The sequence below is a fragment of the Bos javanicus genome, chromosome 15, assembly GCF_032452875.1.
Source record: "Bos javanicus breed banteng chromosome 15, ARS-OSU_banteng_1.0, whole genome shotgun sequence".
NCBI classification, from domain to species: domain Eukaryota; kingdom Metazoa; phylum Chordata; class Mammalia; order Artiodactyla; family Bovidae; genus Bos; species Bos javanicus.
Genome location: NC_083882.1, coordinates 21,373,352 through 21,394,301, shown reverse-complemented (window position 1 = coordinate 21,394,301; position 20,950 = coordinate 21,373,352). Strand labels below are relative to the sequence as shown.

General features: G+C 39.9%; 1 long non-coding RNA gene across 1 annotated transcript; it reads left to right on the top strand.

The window, feature by feature from the left end:
- The first annotated feature begins 16,253 nt into the window (after positions 1-16,253).
- LOC133261177 (uncharacterized) lies at positions 16,254-18,346 on the top strand. The gene is made up of 3 exons (XR_009741036.1): positions 16,254-17,065; positions 17,166-17,281; positions 18,056-18,346. It is a non-coding gene; the product is annotated as an uncharacterized LOC133261177 (long non-coding RNA).
- Positions 18,347-20,950: the final 2,604 nt, after the last annotated feature.

Below are 20,950 nucleotides of genomic sequence, written 5' to 3'. Positions count from 1 at the left end.
CTTCATGGGAAATAGATAGGGAAACAGTGGAAACAGTGTCAGGCTTTAATTTTTGGGGGCTCTAAAATCACTGCAGATGGTGATTGCAGCCATGAAATTAAAAGACGCTTACTCTTTGGAAGGAAAGTTATGACGAACCTAGACAGCATATTGAAAAGCAGAGACATTACTTTGCCAACAAAGGTCCGTCTATTCAAGGCTATGGTTTTTCCCGTGGTCATGTACAGATGTGAGAGTTGGACTGTGAAGAAAGCTGAGCGCCGAAGAATTGGTGCTTTTGAACTGTGGTGTTGGAGAAGACTATTGAGAACGACAGAGGATGAGATAGCTGGATGGCATCACTGACTCAATGGACATGAGTTTGGGTAAACTCTGGGAGTTGGTGATGGACAGGGAGGCCTGGCATGCTGCGATTCATGGGGTCGCAAAGAGTCGGACACGACTGAGCGACTGAACTGAACTGACAAAGAGTTGGGAATCAAAATAACATTAGATATCTGTAAATAATATGCTAGAAAACCTTTTCTAGAGGCAATGAAGTTACAAAATGTAATTCTATATCCAGCTGAACTAACAAACAAGCATCAAGGTAGAAGAAAGACCTGAAATTTCTTGTCTATTGACAGAAGAATGGACAAAGATGTGGCATAATATGTAAGTGATGGAATATTACTCAGCCACTAAAAGCAATTAAATAATGTTGTTTGCAGCAACATGGACATAGGGAATGTCATACTGAGTGAAATGTCAGACAGAGAAGGAGAGATATTGTATGACATCCCATATATGTGGAATCTAAAAAGAAATTATACAAATGAACTTATTTACAAAAAAGAAACAGACTCACAGACTTAGAAAACAAGTTTATAGTTGCCAGGGAAAGGATTGGGGGCATTTGGGATGGACATGGACACAGTGCTATATTTAAAATGGATAACCAAAAAGGACCTACCATATAACACATGGAACTCTGCTCAGTGTTATGTGGCAGACTAGATGGGAGAGGAGTTTGGGAGAGAATGGGTATATGTGTATGTATGGTTGAGTCCCTTTGCTGTTCACCTGAAATTATCAAAACATTGTTACTCCAATATAAAATAAGTTTAAAAATTGTTTTTGGCCTCAAGCACCCTTTTTAGGAAGCTCCTAAAAGATGTGCTTTGCTTCACATAAGAGAGAAGAAACAAGGTGTCCTGAAAACAAGGCTTATGAAACAGGAACCGGGTGAAAGCAAATCCCAGGATGACCAGTAGTCTTAGGACAATTAATGTGTGGCAGACCTCTGGAGTCCAGTTCAGAGCAGGACAGAGAAGTCCAGCAGTGATGTGTGCAAGGAACAATGCCAACAACAAAAAGTGAATCTTATGGGTTTCCTGCTGTGCTGGAATCCAGCTCTGTCAGAACTAAGAAGTGAATGTGTAACAGTTACATAGCAAATTAAACAGCTGGACTAAATGAAGAAAGCATTAATTCCAGGGAGGACAATATTATAGAAGATAGGAAATGAAACTGTAACAGACTATACGGGTCTACTCTGCATTACTTTTACACAAAATGTAAACAATAAACGTTGATTAACTTGAAAAAGTTAATCAATTCTTTTAGAAGAATAGAAAAAGATGAAGATTATATAGTTGTGTGTGAGAGAATGAGAGAAGTGGCTATGAGAATTAAAATCTCATTTTATTAGTAGGAATCAATAGATACCACTTAAATTTTTATAAATCATAAGAGAGCATTGTAAAGAAGCTATTTTAACATATGGAAATAAGTACCAGGATAAACGGTCAAAAATATTGAAAGTGGTTGCTTTTGGGGAATTGGAATTGGAAATAAACACCAGGATAAAATGTCAAAAATATTGAAACTGGTTGCTTCTGGGGAATTGGAATTAGGAAAGAATGGGAAGATATCTGCTTTTTTGTGCATTATTTTAAACAGTAAGAATTTTAAAATTAAATTAAAAAAGAAAAAATACTGTTCTAAAATCTAACATTTTGACAAACATCTTGTTATATAATTCTTACAGAATTGTAAATATTCTGACTTATTAGCCAAATGTCTAATGATGAGATATCTGAAAAGAATTCCAAAGTAGTAAAGTAGAAAAGCTACAAAGTTCCTTATTCCTGTATTACAAATTATTTTTAAAACTATGTAGTCTGTTTAAAAGTATTTCAATAGTAGAAAGACAATCAAGAAATATTTTTAAGTAAAAAATTGAGCATGAGCAGGAAGTGTTCCCACTTTTAAAAATAATGAGGTCAGGTTTTTTCAACTATAAAATTATAGATTATGTTTTGTCTGTATTTAAGTTTAATGCTACTCAACACAGGGTCTGACCATACTATGGGAGATGCTTGCTAAGTGTTTGGATGGAATTGAATTTTTGAGTCCCTTGGAGATCTGATCAAGCCAAGAATTAAGGGAGGAGGTGTTCTTAGTTGAGTTGATACAATTTGATTTTTCACTTTTCTTTTGGAAAGAAAATGAAATTCACAAATTCCTAGAGGCTTTTACTAGGAGTGAAATTCCAAGCTTTTATGATCCTTGTCTGTAAAGGAACTTACTGGACTCCACGCCTTAGATTACTGACCTACATCTGGATTCTAGATGGATTCACTGTTTTCCTCATAGTCTATAAATCACACATCCAAAATGAAACTTCTTTTAATCTATTCCAGCCATAGCAGCTTGTCAGTATTTTGTTAGCAAGTGAAGAATGGGTCAAATAAAAGTTATTTTAATTTAGGGAACATTTTTTTCTGTTTCCTTATTTTATATTTGAATTGTGTTCTCCTTCAGTTAAAATCTTCCTTTTCGTCTGTTAATTGGTAATTATTATGATAACACTGGGAGAAGGCAATGGCACCCCACTCCAGTGCTCTTGCCTGGAAAATCCCATGGATGGAGGAACCTGGTAGGCTGCAGTCCATGGGGTCGCTAAGAGTCGGACACGACTGAGGGACTTCACTTTCACTTTTCACTTTCATGCATTGGAGAAGGAAATGGCAACCCACTCCAGTGTTCTTGCCTGGAGAATCCCAGGGACGGGGGAGCCTGGTGGGCTGCCGTCTATGGGGTCGCACAGAGTTGGACACGACTGAAGCGACTTAGCAGCAGCAGCAGCAGCATGATAACACTTTCTCCTTTAAGTAGTCTTTCCCACTTATTTTAAGGTAAATGTTTAATCAATACATACATATTGCTTATGGAAAGTGTGATAGAAAACACCAGGCAAATATTTATAATAATTTGTAAGGCAATGGCACCCTACTCCAGTACTCTTGCCTGGAAAATCCCATGGATGGAGGAGCCTGGTAGGCTCCAGTCCATGGGGTTGCGAAGAGTCGGACATGACTGAGCGACTTCACTTTCACTTTTCACTTTAATGCATTGGAGAAGGAAATGGCAACCCACTCCAGTGTTCTTGCCTGGAGAATCCCAGGGATAGGGGAGCCTGGTGGGCTGCTGTCTATGGGGTCACAAAGAGTCGGACATGACTGAAGTGACTTAGCAGCAGCAGTACAATATTCACCATGTAAGAGGGATTGTTCTGAATATTTTACTCATAAAAGCTCACTTCACCGTCTTGTATTAGTTTTCTGTTATTGCTACAACAAATTACCACAAGTTTGGTGCATTAAAACAACACCAATTTATATTACAGTTCTGGTGTTCAAAATTCCAACATAACTCCACTGGGCTAAAGTCAAGGCATCAGTAGGGCTTCATTCCCCCCACAAAGGCTCTAGGAAAGAATGCTTCCTCCCCCCCCCCCCCCCAGCTTCTGGAAGCTTCCGGCATTGACTGGTTCATGGTCCCTCCCTCCATCATCAAAGCCAGCAACATAGCATCCTTCTGCCACTGCTTATATTGTCACATCTCTTTCTCTGACTCCCTTCTTCCACTTGTAGGGACCCTTGTGATTATCTTGGGCCCACTAGATAATTCTCCGTAATCTCCCTATTTTAAGGTCAATGGTTAGTAACCTTGGTCCTGTCTGCAATTTAATTTTCTCTTTGCTATGTAAGGTAACATACAGTTTTTAGAGTTTGGAACATGGGCATTATGGGTTTATTCTGCCTATCATATCTCTTAACAACACTGTAGTACTTATGGAACTACTATTATTTTTACCCCTACTTTACAGGTAAGGCACAGAGAAGCTATGTGAATTCCCTAAGGTCACAAAACTGATATTTGAACTCAGGCATTTTGGGTTTGGAGTCCTTGCCCTTAAAGATTACATTTACACCAAGGTAACTTATCATCATTGGTATATTGTACTTTTTAAAAATATCTTATTTGGGTTCTTTTTTTTTTTAGATTATAGGCATAGTTTTGTAGGCTTTTTTTTTAAATTTTATTTTATTTTTAAACTTTACAATATTGTATTGGTTCTGCCATATATCGAAATGAATCCGCCACAGGCATACATGTGTTCCCCATCCTGAACCCTCCTCCCTCCTCCCTCCCCATACCATCCCTCTGGGTCGTCCCAGTGCACTAGCCCCAAGCATCCAGTATCGTCTTGGGGATACTGGACTGGCGTCTTCATACTGTTTCTATTTAATATTACTACATGAACTTCCCCCACATCTTTAAAATGTCTGTATTGTATCCAATTTCAGCTTCAGTGCCTTTGCACATACTACCTCCCCTGAGTGCAGTGCCCACCCATACCTTCGTGTGGCTTACTCCCCCTTCACTGTACAAACATCAGCTCATCAAGGAAGCCTTCTTTAGCCACTGTTTCTAAAGGGACATGCTATCACTCTCAGTCTGTACACTCCTCTTTATTTCCTTCCTATCATTTGTCACTAACTGATTTTATGCAATATATCTATTATTTTTCTCCCTTATAGAATGTAATCTCCATGAGGACAAGGGCTGAATTTTTCTCATTGTAGGTATTCAGTAAGTATGTCTTCAACGAATGAATGAGCAGTGGATATTTTAAAATTAAGGAGAGTCATTCCCAATGCCAGTACCTTAACAAGTATCAGCTTTCCTCATGTTCTTTTCATTCCATAAATATACTTTTATGTACATAATTTTAGCAGAGAGGCAATTACATGTGTGTGTGTACTTACCTATATTTTATACATTTTCCATCTTCCTCAATGGTTTTAATACCTGCTAGTCTTAATGGTTATATGGAAAACATTATTCCATTCACTATCACTTAGGTTAAACTTTCCTCTTTTCTTAACCACGTGCTTAATCTTTCACAGGTAACAATGTCTTTGCTCATTTCCTCACTAGGAAAAGAATATCTAAATTATTACTGTTAAATATAACATAAGTAAAGTACCCAGATAATGACTAACAAATAATTGTTACTCAAAAAATTATTCGTTTCCTTTATTTAGGTTTCATTTCTAATATATTCCTATTACAAAATAATGTTATATTGAACATTTTTTGCTGTTGAAAATTTTGTATTCTTTACTTAGAATAGATAACAAGGAGTGGTATTATTATGTTGGTGTGGTTCAAAATATTTGCTAAATTAATAAAACTGAGTCAATTTAGGTAAATACTCATATCTTGGTTTAAAGTATGAGGTTTCCTATAGACAGATGAGTGACATTATTCTTAATATTATATTTTATTTAGAATATAAAGTTCTTATTATTTCAGAAATATTTATTTTCTATTCCTGTAATATGTTAAGTCTTTCAAGGTATAAACTTCTTCTTTATGCCTCAAAACATTCAGAATTTTGTTTAAATCTGGAAAATGATGATTTCACCTCTCTGAGTGGGCTGAGTGGATTGCTCATTTACTCCAGCTATGAATCTCGTTTGAATTTCTTAGAATTGGTGCCCAAATGACTTCCTCCTCCTTTTTTATTTGAAAAATCTTTCTAATTTAACAGTTGCTCTTAAAAATAAATTCATCATCAGTTTGTTGCTATACTTGTCTGCATCTTTCCTGATCTCAATTTAGTCACAGCATCTGTGCAAAATGGTAGGAAAGTTATTTATTACTCTACCATCCAGAGGGAATGCTTGATTCCTGACATTTATATTCCTTGAACATAAAAGCCAGATAAAAAGAAAATCAAACTTCATCCTCTAGGGATTGAACAGATTGCTTACCATAGTTGACAGAGACTGCCTCCCCCGCCTCCTCTTCCTGAATTATAAATACACTCTCAGGGTTTGTGTCCCCAAGTGACCAGATAATTGTATTCTAAGTCACATTTTGTTGGAGTGATTTAAACTGAGGGGAAAAACCTGTTGGCCTGGCAGTTGAATGGTTAAGAAAATGGTCTTTGAAGGTCTGCCGATGTGAGGGTCCTCTGCATTTCTGTGACCCAATCCAGTGATTCTTCCTCTGCTCATCCGATTCCTGAGCTGTGACTGTGATGATAATCACTAGCTCATAGTCTGTGTAAGGAGTGAATGAATGCAAAGTGTATGCAAGACAATGGAGTAATTTTATACATTTGAGGTAGTGAATTTTATATCCAGGCAAACCATTATTTAAGTAGTAGAATGTAAGAAAGATATCCTGAGGCATATATGTCTTCAGAAGGTTTACTAAACAAAGATCATAAATCCAGAAGAAAGTGATAAGCTATGTGGGATAAGAGTAAGCATTACAGATTGAATGTGTTGCCCCAACATTCATCTGTTCGAATCTTACTCCCTCCCTAATGTGATGGTATTAGGAGGTGGGGCTTGAGGGAGGTAATTAGGATTAAATAAAGTTATGGGCTTTCCTGGTGGTTCAGCAATAAAGAACCCGCCTGCCAATGCAGAAGATGCAGGTTCAATCCCTGGGTCAGGAGGATTCCTTAGAGAAGAAAATGGCAACCCATTCCAAAATTCTCGCCTGGAAAATCCCGTGGACAGTGGACTTTTGCAGGCTACAGTCCATGGGGTTGCAAAGACTGGGACACAATTTAGTGACTGAACACACACGAAGGTTATGAGGGTGAAGTCTTCCTCATGCATACAGTTAGTACTCTTATAACAGCCATGTTCCTCTATGTGAGGGTACAAGGAGAAGGAAGTCGTTCACATCCCCAAAGAGGCTTCTCAACAGAACTCATTTGTGCTGGCAATGTGATCTCAGAATTCTAGCCTCTGGGATTGTGAGATATGCATGTCTGTTGTTTAAATCACTCACATTTGGTAATTTGCTATTGCAGCCTGAACTGCCTAGGGCAATTAGTAACTTAGTAAATTTCAATGTTGTTTCAAAAGAAAAAACCTAAAAAAGTATATTCTTAGTGATATAGAACAAATTTATGGTTGAGGCCAGAGGGAGGCAAAATATTTTTTATTTATGAAGTGGATATTGACACTTAAGAAATTAAATAATAAACACAACAATTGGTTTTAATAAGCTTGGCATAACCATCAAATGATAAAGATAGAATATGTAAATCTTCAAGTGAGAAGAAGAGAACCTAATCTATTTTTTGAAGGGCAGAAAAAGAAAAGGAAGCAGAATAAAAGTGTGGTAAATTGAAAAGATGAAAAGGGTAATGGAAGCACATTCTAAAATAAAATAAGAATAAATACAAATGGATTTAGCTTATTGTGCAAAAGACAGTTTCAGAGATGTATTTTAAAAGCATGTCCCACATATAGAGCTTATATAAAAGGCATATTTGAAAGATAAATAAAAGTTGAAATTACATGTATGGCAAAATGCAATCTAGACAAAGTTGTGATAGCAATTTTGATACTAAAATGTGAAAACATAAGGGTAAAAGTGTAGCATAAAAGAACAAAAGACTAAGAAACTAACTAGACACATATATGTACCTTACAAGATAGGCTAAAATAAAAGCTACAAACAGGATTATGGGAGAAAATGAATAAAGCTATACTTAACAGCTTCCCTGATAGCTCAGTTGGTAAAGAATCCACTTGCAGTGCAGGAGACCCTGATTTGAATCCTGGGTCAGGAAGATCCGCTGCAAAAAGAATAGGCTACCCACTCCAGTATTCTTGGGCTTCCCTTGTGGCTCAGCTGGTAAAGAATCCGTATGCAATGCAGGAGACCTGGGTTCAATCCCTGGGTTGGGAATATCCCCCTGGACAGGGAAACAGCTACACCCTCCAGTATTCTGGCCTGAAGACTATACAGTCCACGGGGTCTCAAAGAGTTGGACACGACTGAGGGACTTTCCCTTTTCCCTTTTCATAGTTAACAGTAGCACATTTAAACATACTCCTTTCAGAAACTGCTAGATCAAGCAAAATGTAAATGTATTACTAAATCACTTTGGTGAAAGAGAGAAATTATAAGAAAAATTGAAAAATACTTAAACGAAAACAGTACATGTTAAAATTGTGGACTCAGCTACAGCAGTATGGAGGGTAAAATTTATAGCTCTAAAAATGTTTTTCACAAAACCACACAGATGAAAACCCATGAGCTGAAGATCCACAGTTGTAGAAACTGGAAAACAAGTAACAGAGCAAATTGAAGCAACCAAAGAGAAGATATGAGCTAAATAACTAATGACTGCCAACTAAAAAGGAAAACACAATTTAAAAACCAGAAAAGGAGAAACTAAGATAAAAGGACTGGTAGCAGATATCAAATCTATCTAAATATGGAACTGAGACTAAGTAATTGTGAGAACCACAAGTACAGAGAGAATGCAAATACTGTAAGCCTTCGCTTGGAATAATAATAAAAGAATTATGTGAGGCTGAATGATGCCTCCTAAAAGTTAGCCATGTTCTGACCCCCAGAACCTATGAATGTTAACTTTAATGGAAAATAGAAATTCTTAGATATGACTAAGTTGGATGGGGAGGTCATTGTGTGTTATCTAGGTTGGCCTTGAATGCAGTCACATTCTTATATAAGACAGAGATAGAGGGAGAGACGACAGAAGAGGAGAAGACCATGTGACCCCAGAGGCAGTGATTAGACCGAGCCACAAGCCAAGGAATGCTGGAAGCCACCATCAGCATGAAGAAACAGGTGTAGGATTCTCTCCTAGAGCCTTCAGAAAGAGCGTGGTCCTGCTGACAACTTGATTTTAGCTCAGGGAAACTGATTTTTCCCTTTGGCCGCTGGAGTAGTAAGAATATAAATTTCTGCTATTTAAGGCATTAAGTTTGTGGTAACGTGTTAGAGCATCACAGAAAAATGATATTATAACCAAAGAAAATTTGAGGTGGGGAGAGGGGTAATAAGGAAAGGAAGCAAAAATATAGTAATTTCCTCATCTCTATCACAGAGTTAATAAATATTTGGCCTAAAGTTTAAAAAGACCTGAATGTTGTAATTTATTTTTAAGGTTTTCATATTCTTAAAGATTTTTTGGGGGGGTATTATCTCTGACATTTATTCAGATTTACTTGTTTCTTTTTATTCCTGTTACAATCAAGTGGAAAATTATTGTATCTATCTTTTAAGACTATATACATAGTATGATCCTTTCTTGCAAATATGTTTATCTATATTGCTCTATACTTGTTCTTCCCTTTCTGTGCCACATAGAAAAATATGTAGAATGATGTCATTAAATATTAGTGATGTTTGCTTTAGGTAATAAAATTTTGGATGAATTTTCAACATTTTTGTTTGTATTTTTCTGTATTAGTTGACTTAAGCAAAAGACAAGCATGTATCTATTTATCTATATCTATCTAAAATTTTTGCAAATACATAATCACTATTCTTTTGGGGGGTATGGCTGGGCTGGATGAAGCACAAGCTGGAATCAAGATTGCTGGGAGAAATATCAATAACCTCAGATATGCAGATGACACCACCCTTATGGCAGAAAGTGAAAAAGAACTAAAGAGCCTCTTGATGAAAGTGAAAAAGAAGAGTGAAAAAGTTGGCTTAAAGCTCAACATTCAGCAAACTAAGATCATGGCATCTAGTTCCATCAGTTTGTGGCAAATAGATGGGGAAACAGTGTCAGACTTTACTTTTTGGGGCCCCCAAATCACTGCAGATGGTGACTGCAGCCATGAAGTTAAAAGATGCTTGCTACTTGGAAGAAAAGCTATGACCAACCTAGACAGCATATTAAAAAGCAGAGACATTACTTTGCTAACAAAGGTCTGTCTAGTCAAGGCTATGGTTTTTTGAGTAGTCATGTATGGATGTCAGAGTTGGACTATAAAGAAAGCTGAGCACCGAAGAATTGATGCTTTTGAGCTGTGGTGTTGGAGAAGACTCTTGAGAGTACCTTGGACTGCAAGGAGATCCAAACAGTCCATCCTAAAGAAAATCAGTCCTGAATATTCATTGGAAGGACTGATGCTGAAGCTGAAGCTCCAGTACTTTGGCCACCTGACGCGAAGAGCTGACTCATTTGAAAAGACTCTGATGCTGGGAAAGATTGAAGGCAGGAGGAGGAGGGGACAACAGAGGATGAGATGGTTGGATGGCTTCGTTGAGTCAATGGACATGAGGTTGAGTAAACTCCGGGAGTTGCTGATGGACAGGGAAGCCTGGTGTGCTGCAGTCCATGGGGTCAAAAAGAGTTGGACATGACTGAGCAACTGAACTGAACTGAAAAGAATGTTTACTTATTTATTCACTTAAAATAAAAAATTATTTCAGTGTAGCTGATTTACATGTTGTGTTAGTCTTAGGTGTACAAAATCAGTCAAACTTACACATATATCTATCTTTTTTACATTCTCTCCCCATACATGCCATTACAGAGTATTGAGCTGCCTGCACTATAAGTAAAGGTTCACTCAGTTCAGTTTCTCAGTCGTGTCTGACTCTTTGTGACCCCATGAATTGCAGCATGCCAGGCCTCCCTGTCCATCACCAACTTCCAGAGTTCACTCAAACTCATGTCCATTGAGTCGGTGATGCCATCCAGCCATCTCATCCTATGTCGTCCCCTTTTCCTCCTGCCCCCAATCCCTCCCAACATCAGGGTCTTTTCCAATGAGTCAGCTCTTTGCATGAGGTGGCCAAAGTACTGGAGTTTCAGCTTCAGCATCAGTCTTTCCAATGAACATCCAGGACTGATCTCCTTTAGGATGGACTGGTTGGATCTCCTTGCAGTCCAAGGGACTCATTTTATATATGGTAGTCTGTGTATGTCAGTCTCGATTTCCCATTTTATCCTACCCCCCCCCCCTTATCCCCTGGAAACCTTAAACTTATCTTCTGGATCTGTGACTCTACTTCTGTTTTGTAATTAACAATTTTAGTAACAAAACAAAAGACTATTCTTTTATAATTAAAAAGAAATCTATAAAGTCTTTTTGTGTGTTCTTTGCAAACCAAGCATTTAGAATTTTCTCAGTCACTTCTCTTATAACCTACTTTTCAGATCTCTTAATTCACATGCTGGGTTTTCTATGCCCTTATTAGAATGAAATGAATACAAAACAATACCCTATGGATGGCTTGACCCTATTCAAAATCAATAAGACTTTTCTACATACTATCTGAAATGCTGGAGATACTGCTCCCTGTAACACCCTAAAAACTGTGACAGGAAATACTAGCTATGTGGAGAAGAAATCAGGGGATAAGGCAGAATGAAATGTCAAAAGATATTTTAATACTATGAACTGTGTCTCTGGGGAGATATGATGGTTTGAATGTGTGTGTCCTTTCAAAATCCCTATGTTGAAGTCATAATGCCCAATGTGTCTTTGGGAAGCAGCTGGGTCATGAGGCTGGGATCCTCATGAATGCAATTAGTGCTTTTGTAGAAGAGACCGGCGCATTTAGCATGGCCGAGAGGAGCTACCCCACATCTGAGGTCAGGGGCAGAAGCTGGGAGAACCCCATGCCGGAGGGGAGGCGGCCAAGAGGAGTTACCCCACGTCTGAGGTCAGGGGCAGCAGCTGAGAGTGCCAGGCTGCGACAGGGCAGGAACGGCCAAGAGGAGCTACCCACGTCCGAGGTCAGGGGCTGCGGCTGGGAGGAGCTACCCCACGTCCAAGGTCAGGGGCAGCAGCCAAGAGGAGCTGCCCTGCATCCGAGGTTGGGGTGGCGGCCAAGAGGAGCTACCCCGTGACTGAGGCCAGAGGTGGTGGCCTGGAGGACCTACCCTATGCCCAAAGCCAGGGGCAGCGGCCTGGAGGACCTACCCCACGCCCGAGGCCAGGGGCCATGGCTGGGAGGAGCAACCCCACCTCCAAGGACCGGTGGTTGCAAGGGTGCAGGAGGGCCTAGAGGAGCTATTCCACGCTCAAGGTCAGAAGGGGCGGCGGTGAGGAGATACCCCTCCTCGTCCAAGGTAAGGAGCAACGGCTGTGCTTTGCTGGAGCAGCTGTGAAGAGATACCCCACGTCCAAGATAAGAGAAACCCAAGTAAGATGATAGGTGTTGCAAGAGGGCATCAGAGGGCAGACACACTGAAACCATACTCACAGAAAACTAGTCAATCTAATCACACTAGGACCACAGCCTTGTCTAACTAAATGAAAGTAAGCCATGCCCGTGGGCCACCGAAGACAGGCGGGTCTTGGTGGAGAGGTCTGACAGAATGTGGTCCACTGGAGAAGGGAATGGCAAACCACTTCAGTATTCTTGCCTTGAGAACCCCATGAACAGTATGAAAAGGCAAAATGATAGGATACTGAAAGAAGAACTCCCCAGGTCAGTAGGTGCCCAATATGCTGCTGGAGATCAGTGGAGAAATAACTCCAGAAAGAATGAAGGGATGGAGCCAAAGCAAAAGCAATACCCAGCTGTGGATGTGACTGCTGATAGAAGCAAGGTCCGACGCTGTAAAGAACAATATTGCATAGGAACCTGGAATGTCAGGTCCATGAATCAAGGCAAATTGGAAGTGGTCAAATAAGAGATGGCAAGAGTGAACATCGACATTCTAGGAATCAGCGAACTCAAATGGACTGGAATGGTGAATTTAACTCAGATGACCATTATATCTACTACTGAGGGCAGGAATCCCTCAGAAGAAATGGAGTAGCCATCATCGTCAACAAAAGAGTTCGAAATGCAGTACTTGGATGCAATCTCAAAAATGACAGAATGATCTCTGTTCGTTTCCAAGCAAATCATTCAATATCACAGTAATCCAAGTCTATGCCCCAATCAGTAATGCTGAAGAAGCTGAAGTTGAATGGTTCTATGAAGACCTACAAGACCTTTTAGAACTAACACCCAAAAAAGATGTCCTTTTCATTATAGGGATCTGGAATGCAAAAGTAGGAAGTCAAGAAACACCTGGAGTAACAGGCAAATTTGGCCTTGGAATACGGAATGAAGCAGGGCAAAGACTAATAGAGTTTTGCCAAGAAAATGCACTGGTCATAGCAAACACCCTCTTCCAACAACACAAGAGAAGACTCTACACATGGACATCACCAGATGGTCAACACCAAAATCAGATTGATTATATTCTTTGCAGCCACAGATGGAGAAGCTCTATACAGTCAACAAAAACAAGACCAGGAGCTGACTGTGGCTCAGATCATGAACTCCTTATTGCCAAATTCAGACTTAAATTGAAGAAAGTAGGGAAAACCACTAGACCATTCAGGTATGACCTAAATCAAATCCCTTATGATTATACAGTGGAAGTGAGAAATAGATTTAAGGGCCTAGATCTGATAGAAAGAGTGCCTGATGAACTATGGGCAGAGGTTCGTGACATTGTACAGGAAACAGGGATCAAGACCATCCCCATGGAAAAGAAATGCAAAAAAGCAAAATGGCTGTCTGGGGTGGTCTTACAAATAGCTGTGAAAAGAAGAGAAGTGAAAAGCAAAGGAGAAAAGGAAAGATATAAACATCTGAATGCAGAGTTCCAAAGAATAGCAAGAAGAGATAAGAAAGCCTTCCTCAGTGATCATTGTAAAGAAATAGAGGAAAACAATAGAATGGGAGAGACTAGAGATCTCTTCACGAAAATTAGAGATACCAAGGGAAGATTTCATGCAAAGATGGTCTCAATAACGGACAGAAATGGTATGGACCTAACAGAAGCAGAAGATATTAAGAAGAGGTGGCAAGAATACACAGAAGAACTGTACAAAAAAGATCTTCACGACCCAGATAATCACGATGGTGTGATCACTGACCTAGAGCCAGACATCCTGGAATGTGAAGTCAAGTGGGCCTTAGAAAGCATCACAACGAACAAAGCTAGTGGAGGTGATGGAATTCCAATTGAGTTATTTCAAATCCTGAAAGATGATGCTGTGAAAGTGCTGCACTCAATATGCCAGCAAATTTGGAAAACTCAGCAGTGGCCACAGGACTGGAAAAGGTCAGTGTTCATTCCAATCCCAAAGAAAGGCAATGCCAAAGAATGCTCAAACTACCGCACAATGCACTCATCTCACACGCTAGTAAAGTAATGCTCAAAATTCTCTAAGCCAGGCTTCAGCAATATGTGAACAGTGAACTTCCTGATGTTCAAGCTGGTTTTAGAAAAGGCAGAGGAACCAGAGACCAAATTGCCAACATCTGCTGGATCATTGATAAAGCAAGAGAGTTCCAGAAAAACATCTATTTCTGCTTTATTGACTATGCCAAAGCCTTTGACTGTGTGGATCACAATAAACTGTGGAAAATCTGAAAGAGATAGGAATACCAGATCACCTGACCTGCCTCTTGAGAAATTTGTATGCAGGTCAGGAAGAAACAGTTAGAACTGGACATGGAACAACAGACTAGTTCCAAATAGGAAAAAGAGTACGTTAAGGCTGTATATTGTCACCCTGCTTATTTAACTTCTATAAAGAGTACATCATGAGAAACGCTGGGCTGGAAGAAGCACAAGCTGGAATCAAGTTTTCCAAGAGAAATATCAATAACTTCAGATATGCAGATGATACCACCCTTATGGCAGAAAGTGAAGAGGAACTAAAAAGCCTCTTGATGAAAGTGAAAGAGGAGAGTGAAAAAATTGGCTTAAAACTCAACATTCAGAAAACAAAGATCATGGCATCTGGTCCCATCACTTCATGGCAAATAGATGGGGAAACAGTGGAAACAGTGTCAGACTTTATTTTTTGGGCTCCAAAATCACTGCAGATGGTGACTGAAGCCATGAAACTAAAAGATGCTTACTCCTTGGGAGGAAAGTTATGACCATCCTAGATAGCATATTCAAAAGCAGAGACATTACTTTGCCAACAAAGGTCCCATCTAGTCAACGCTATGGTTTTTCCTGTGGTCATGTATGGATGGGAGAGTTGGACTGTGAAGAAAGCTGAGCACTGAAGAATTGATGCTTTTGAGCTGTGGTGTTGGAGAAGACTCTTGAGAGTCCCTTGGACTGCAAAGAGATCCAACCAGTCCATTCTAAAGGAGATCAGCCCTGGGACTTCTTTGGAAGGACTGATGCTAAAGCTGAAACTCCAGTACTTTGGCCACCTCATGCGAAGAGTTGACTCATTGGAAAAGACTCTGATGCTGGGAGGGATTGGGGGCATGAGGAGAAGGAGACGACAGAGGATGAGATGGCTGGATGGCATCACTGACTCGATAGACATGAGTCTGGGTGAACTCCGGGATTTGGTGATGGACAGGGAGGCCTGGCCTGCTGCGATTAATGGGGTTGCAAAGAGTTGGACACGACTGAGCAACTGAACTGAACTAAACTGGAAAGAGCCCTCAGAGACCTTGCTTACTTCCCTTCCATTCTGTGAAGACACAGCAAGAGGGTGCTAGCTATGCAGCAGAAAGTGAACCAAAAAACAAGTCAGCTTGCACTGTGATCCTGGCCTTCCTGGTCTCCAGAACTGGGAGAAATAAATTTATGTTGTCTCCAAGCAACTCAATCTGTGATATTTTACTCTAGCTGCAGGAGCAGACTAAGAAAGGAGATTTACAGAGGGTGGAAATCACATAGTTAAAGAGCCCATTATCTCCCTTAATTAGTTTGCATCCAGGGTAGGTTAGTGAAAATGAGGGTGAACAGTAGACACGCTGGCTGTCCTGCGGCTGAGTAAGCAGTGACTTCATGAGGTTTCCAAAATAAAGCAAATGACACTTTGTGTTCTGTGCTCCCTCACAATGACCATGCTCATTCAAGTTTTTAGCTGGTATGCATTCTGCTTGCAGAAAGCATCTGTGAGTGGCTGATACTCTGCTTCCATGGGCCCCCAGGTGTGTTTGGCATTGATGGTGCACTTTTCCCGATAGGTTGTGTGCCTGTCAATTTGTCGGTGATGGGGGCTGCTCCTCTGAGCACCTAAAGGACAGAGAGTGATGATGGTGTGTACACCTACCCCTTTGATATTTTTCTTTTCTTTCTTTGTCCTGGCAACTGAGGCCCCTGCATGATGAGACTGTTGAGGATGGGCAAGCAGTCTGCTGCTACAGTGGAATGACCCTAGAGTGGGAATCAGGAGATTTGGGACTTATTTCTATTTTGCAATTAATTTGCTATGTGCCTCCTGAAAAAATAATTTATTTCATTTCCTCATGCCTTTTAAAAAATCATCTATATATGACACAGTTGGGCTGAAGCAAAGTTCTTTACAGTTTTATCATTCTGTCACACTCACACTTAATATTTAATCAGCAGCAATGATAGGGATGTTTCTATCCACATATGTGTTTTTAATTTAGTGTCATCATAAATAATAGTGGTCAGTAGTGATCCTTGTGAAATATCAGAGCTGAAGCTCCTCTAAGTGCTTTTATGAAAATATTATCTCAAGGTAAATGACATTTATCTCTCAATTAGGTAGTAAAGGACAGGAATGGAATTTACATTCTACTGATTTATGCCCATATTTTATTGACTTCATTAAACTTTGCATTTAAACACTGTCAATGTGTGTAATTTATTAGAAAATTAAATGGCAGTGATATTTGATACAGGCAGATGAGATGGAAAGGTTGCATTTGCATGAATCCATGCTTCAGTTTTTTGCTTTAAGTTCTGAATTATAACAGAGTCCTTTCTCTTGTTATTAAAACGTTTTGCAATGTATTGATTAAACCATCATCTGCTTGGAACTAGGAACTTTTTTTATGGCCTTCAGGAAGCATTCCATAAATGGCGGAAGGAAGGAGTGCCAGAGGCAATCATACAGCCATGTAGATGGATGCTGCTGCCATCCATGGTCTAATCTGAGGGAAGCCAGCCCTCTGTTGGTGGTCAGCTCTTAAGGTATTTTTGGCTACTTTTCCCCATTTCCCTTACATATTATTCCAAATCCTTATCATTTACTACAAGCTACCTATACCACTCTTGCTTCTTTTGCTTTCAGCAAATGACTCTCACACTTGTTTCCTTGAGAAGACAGGTGGTCATCCAGTGCAATGATGCTGTTACTCACTGACTTTTGGTGCTCAACAGAAGCCACTCCTTGTGCAGCGCTATTAAGTGAGGCAGCTAGCTGATTGGGAACTCTGAGGTCACATTGTATCTGAATGTGTTACTGCCAGGCACATCATGGTAGATAGAGTACACCAGTCAAGTGCTGCACTCTTTCTCACAGACCTGAACTCTTCCAGCTCTTACGATTCCTTCATTACAAACCAGAAATATGTCCACACACCTACCATTCTATGCTCCCTTCCATCAGAACCCTTCCTTTCCAAGGCCCACCTTCCACAAATGCCTCCATTCCCTGCCTTCTCCAAGACCTTGCTTTTTCTCTTATGTCTTCAGTTTCTCTCTCTGCTGCCTTTTTTCTGTCAGTCCCGTTCATTCTTGCATTCATTCATTCATTTCAGATTGAATTATTGATCCTAATTCTTCTCTCCCCTTTAATAGGATTATACATCCATCCTTTTTACCATGTAACTTGGCAGTGTTCTTTCACTCTCATTTCTTTGGATCTGTTTCCTCAAGTGCAAAAGGAACTGGTTGGATAAGATAAAATTCTTTATATAGTTTAATATCTTATGGCACACTCAATATTTAATTAGCAGCAATGATATGGATATTTCTCTCTGGGTATATGTTTTGAGTTATGCATCATAATCCTGAATAATAGTGGGCAGAATACATTAATACTTTCCCACCTCTTTGATGTTGGTCTTGGTCTTGTGACTTTCTATGACCTGTGGAAAGTGCACAGAAGGAATGGTGTGCCAATCACAGCCAAGGCTTCAGGAAGCATGACATGATTTTGCCTGCCTTCTTATTTTCCAGTGATCTACTGAAAGAACATGCCCCAGGCAGTCTTTAGCCCAAAGAGAATGAAGAAACACACGGTGCAGAACTGAACACAACCCACAGCCTGGAGCCAAGCCCAGCCAAGCTCGCTGAGATCAGCTGAAGTCAAGCTGACCCATAGATTCATGGTCAAGAAAGGAATGCTTGTGGTTTTTCAGACATCGAGTTTTAAGGAAGATTTGTTATTTAGCATTATTGCAGTAAAACTAACTCATACACTACCCAATCCATTTTTCCACTCAACAATTATTTATTGGGTAGCTAATAAATGCCAGATACTTGTAGGCTTCAGAGTTACTATGGTGAATAAAACAAAGAAGACAAAATAAATGAGCAGAGTGATTTCACATCCTGACAAATACTATGAATAAAACAAACTGAGGTGAAAAAACAGTGATGGGGGCCGTGGAAGAGTGTGCCTTTGGTTTGAGTGGTCAGGAAAGGCCTCTGAGGATACCCATTTGAAGAAGACATAGATAACAAGAAGGGGGCAGCCAGAGAATGACCCAGCCATAGCACAGTCCTGCAAAAGAACAGCCATGGAAAATCCTTGGCTTTGAAACAGACTTGGGTCTCTCAAATAAGCAAAAGCTGTAAAATTAACATGAAACATAATTCCAGATACTAGAAGCTGGGCTGATATCTAGAAATAAAACCAAGCTGCAGGTAACAGCTGAGCCAGACTAGAAAATCAGGGTGGCTATAAAGAGGGGCAGATTCTGGGCTTGAAATTTTGGCCACTGTCCTCCAACTCTAGGGTGAGTCAGGCTGGCTTATATGCAGCTGACAACTGTCGTTCCACTGAATTGGACAGTTTCTTTCATTGTCTGCATCCTGTTTAGTATTTCTTGGGCCAAAATTTTTTCATCTCAGCTAGAGACACATTACAAAGTTTTCACCAGATGCAAATACTCAATTTTCTATGGGAAAACTCTGTTTGTTCCTCTTCTGTTGTCCCTCCACCCCCATTCTTTTAATCAAAGTTATACCCACACCTGGTTTGAAGAGTCAAAGAAGTCTAGAAGGTTTCTTTTTTTCATTTTTTTAATTTAAATTTATTTATTTTAATTAGAGGCTCATTACTTTACAATATTGTATTGGTTTTGCCATACATCAACATGAATCCACCACGGGTGTACACATGTTCCCAATCCTGATCCCCCCTCCCACCTCCCTCCCCATACCATCCCTCTGGGTCATCCCAGTGCACCAGCTCCAAGCATGGCTGTGATCCAAAAGTCTACAAGCAATAAATGCTGGAGAGGATGTGGAGAAAAGGGAACCCTCTTACACTGTTGGTGGAAATGCAAACTAGTATAGCCACTATGGAGAACAGTGTGGAGATTCCTTAAAAAACTGGAAATAGAACTGCCATATGACCCAGCACTCCCACTGCTGGGCATACACACTGAGGAAACCAGAATTGAAAGAGACACATGCACCCCAATGTTCATCGCAGCACTGTTTATAATAGCCAGGACATAGAAGCAACCTAGATGTCTATCAGCAGATGAATGGATAAGAAAGCTGTGGTACATATACACAATGGAGTATTACTCAGTCAGTAAAAAGAATACATTTGAATCAGTTCTAATGAGGTGGATGAAACTGGAGCCTATTATACAGAGTGAAGTAAGCCAGAAAGAAAAACACCAATACAGTATACTAAGGCATATATATGAAATTTAGAAAGATGGTAATGATAACCCTGTATATGAGACAGCAAAAGAGACACAGATGTATAGAACAGTCTTTTGGACTCTGTGGGAGAGGGATGGGTGGGGGGATGATTTGGGAGAATGACATTGAAACATGTATAATATAAGGTTTCTTATAAGAAACAGCCATCATCCATGAGCAGCCCCTGCACACTCACATCCACCCTTCCCAAAGCACTTAACCTCATCTACCTGGTTATTATCCTTTCACTTTCATGTCTCTAAATAACAGGTACATTTCTACTTCTTGATTTCCAATTTTTGAATATTTCATGTTGATTCTTCACACTTGACTATGAGAATTTAGTTTTCTTTCTTTCCTCTTCTCCCATCAAATACATATGTCTATTCTATCACCTTTTCCTCTCAGTATAAGGTTAAGAAAATTTTACTTACCTCATTGTCTGTTTATAGAAATGCTTTTGAAAGCTGAGTCATACAATACAATGTAATTACTTTTCTGTGTTAGGCAACCTCTGATATGGTCCCTAATGATCCTTGCTGACTAGTATTCAAGACTGCATATTCCCCTTCCCTGAGTAAGATGGGCTTACTGACTTACTTCTAAAAAACAGAATATGGCAGAATCAATGAGGTGTCATTTATGAAATGAGATGTGGTGACATAAAGACAACTTACATTTGGGGCATACTCTTTTGTTCACACGCTCTGAATGTGGTAGAGGTCTGCTGCTGCTGCTGCTAAGTTGCTTCAGTCATGTCCGACTCTGTGCGACCCCATAGACGGCAGCCCACCAGGCTCCCCTGTCCCTGGGATTCTCCAGGCAAAAACACTGGAGTGGGTTGCCATTTCCTTCTCCAATGCATGAAAGTGAAAAGTGAAAGTGAAGTCACTCAGTCATGTCCGACTCTTAGTGACCCCATGGACTTCAGCCTACTAGGCTTCTCCATCCATGGGGTTTTCCAGGCAAGAGTACTAGAGTGGGGTGCCATTGCTTTCTCCGGTGGTAGAGGTCTAAATTCCCCCAAATTCTCATTCCCTAATCAATCAAATAGAAATCTCAGTACTGCTGTGAAGAGATTCTGCAGATGGAATTAAGATTCCTAATCAGTTGATCTTAAAATAGGAAGTATATTATGAACTGAGTATGTGTGTTCCCCAAAATTTATATGTTGAAATCCTAATGCCCAAT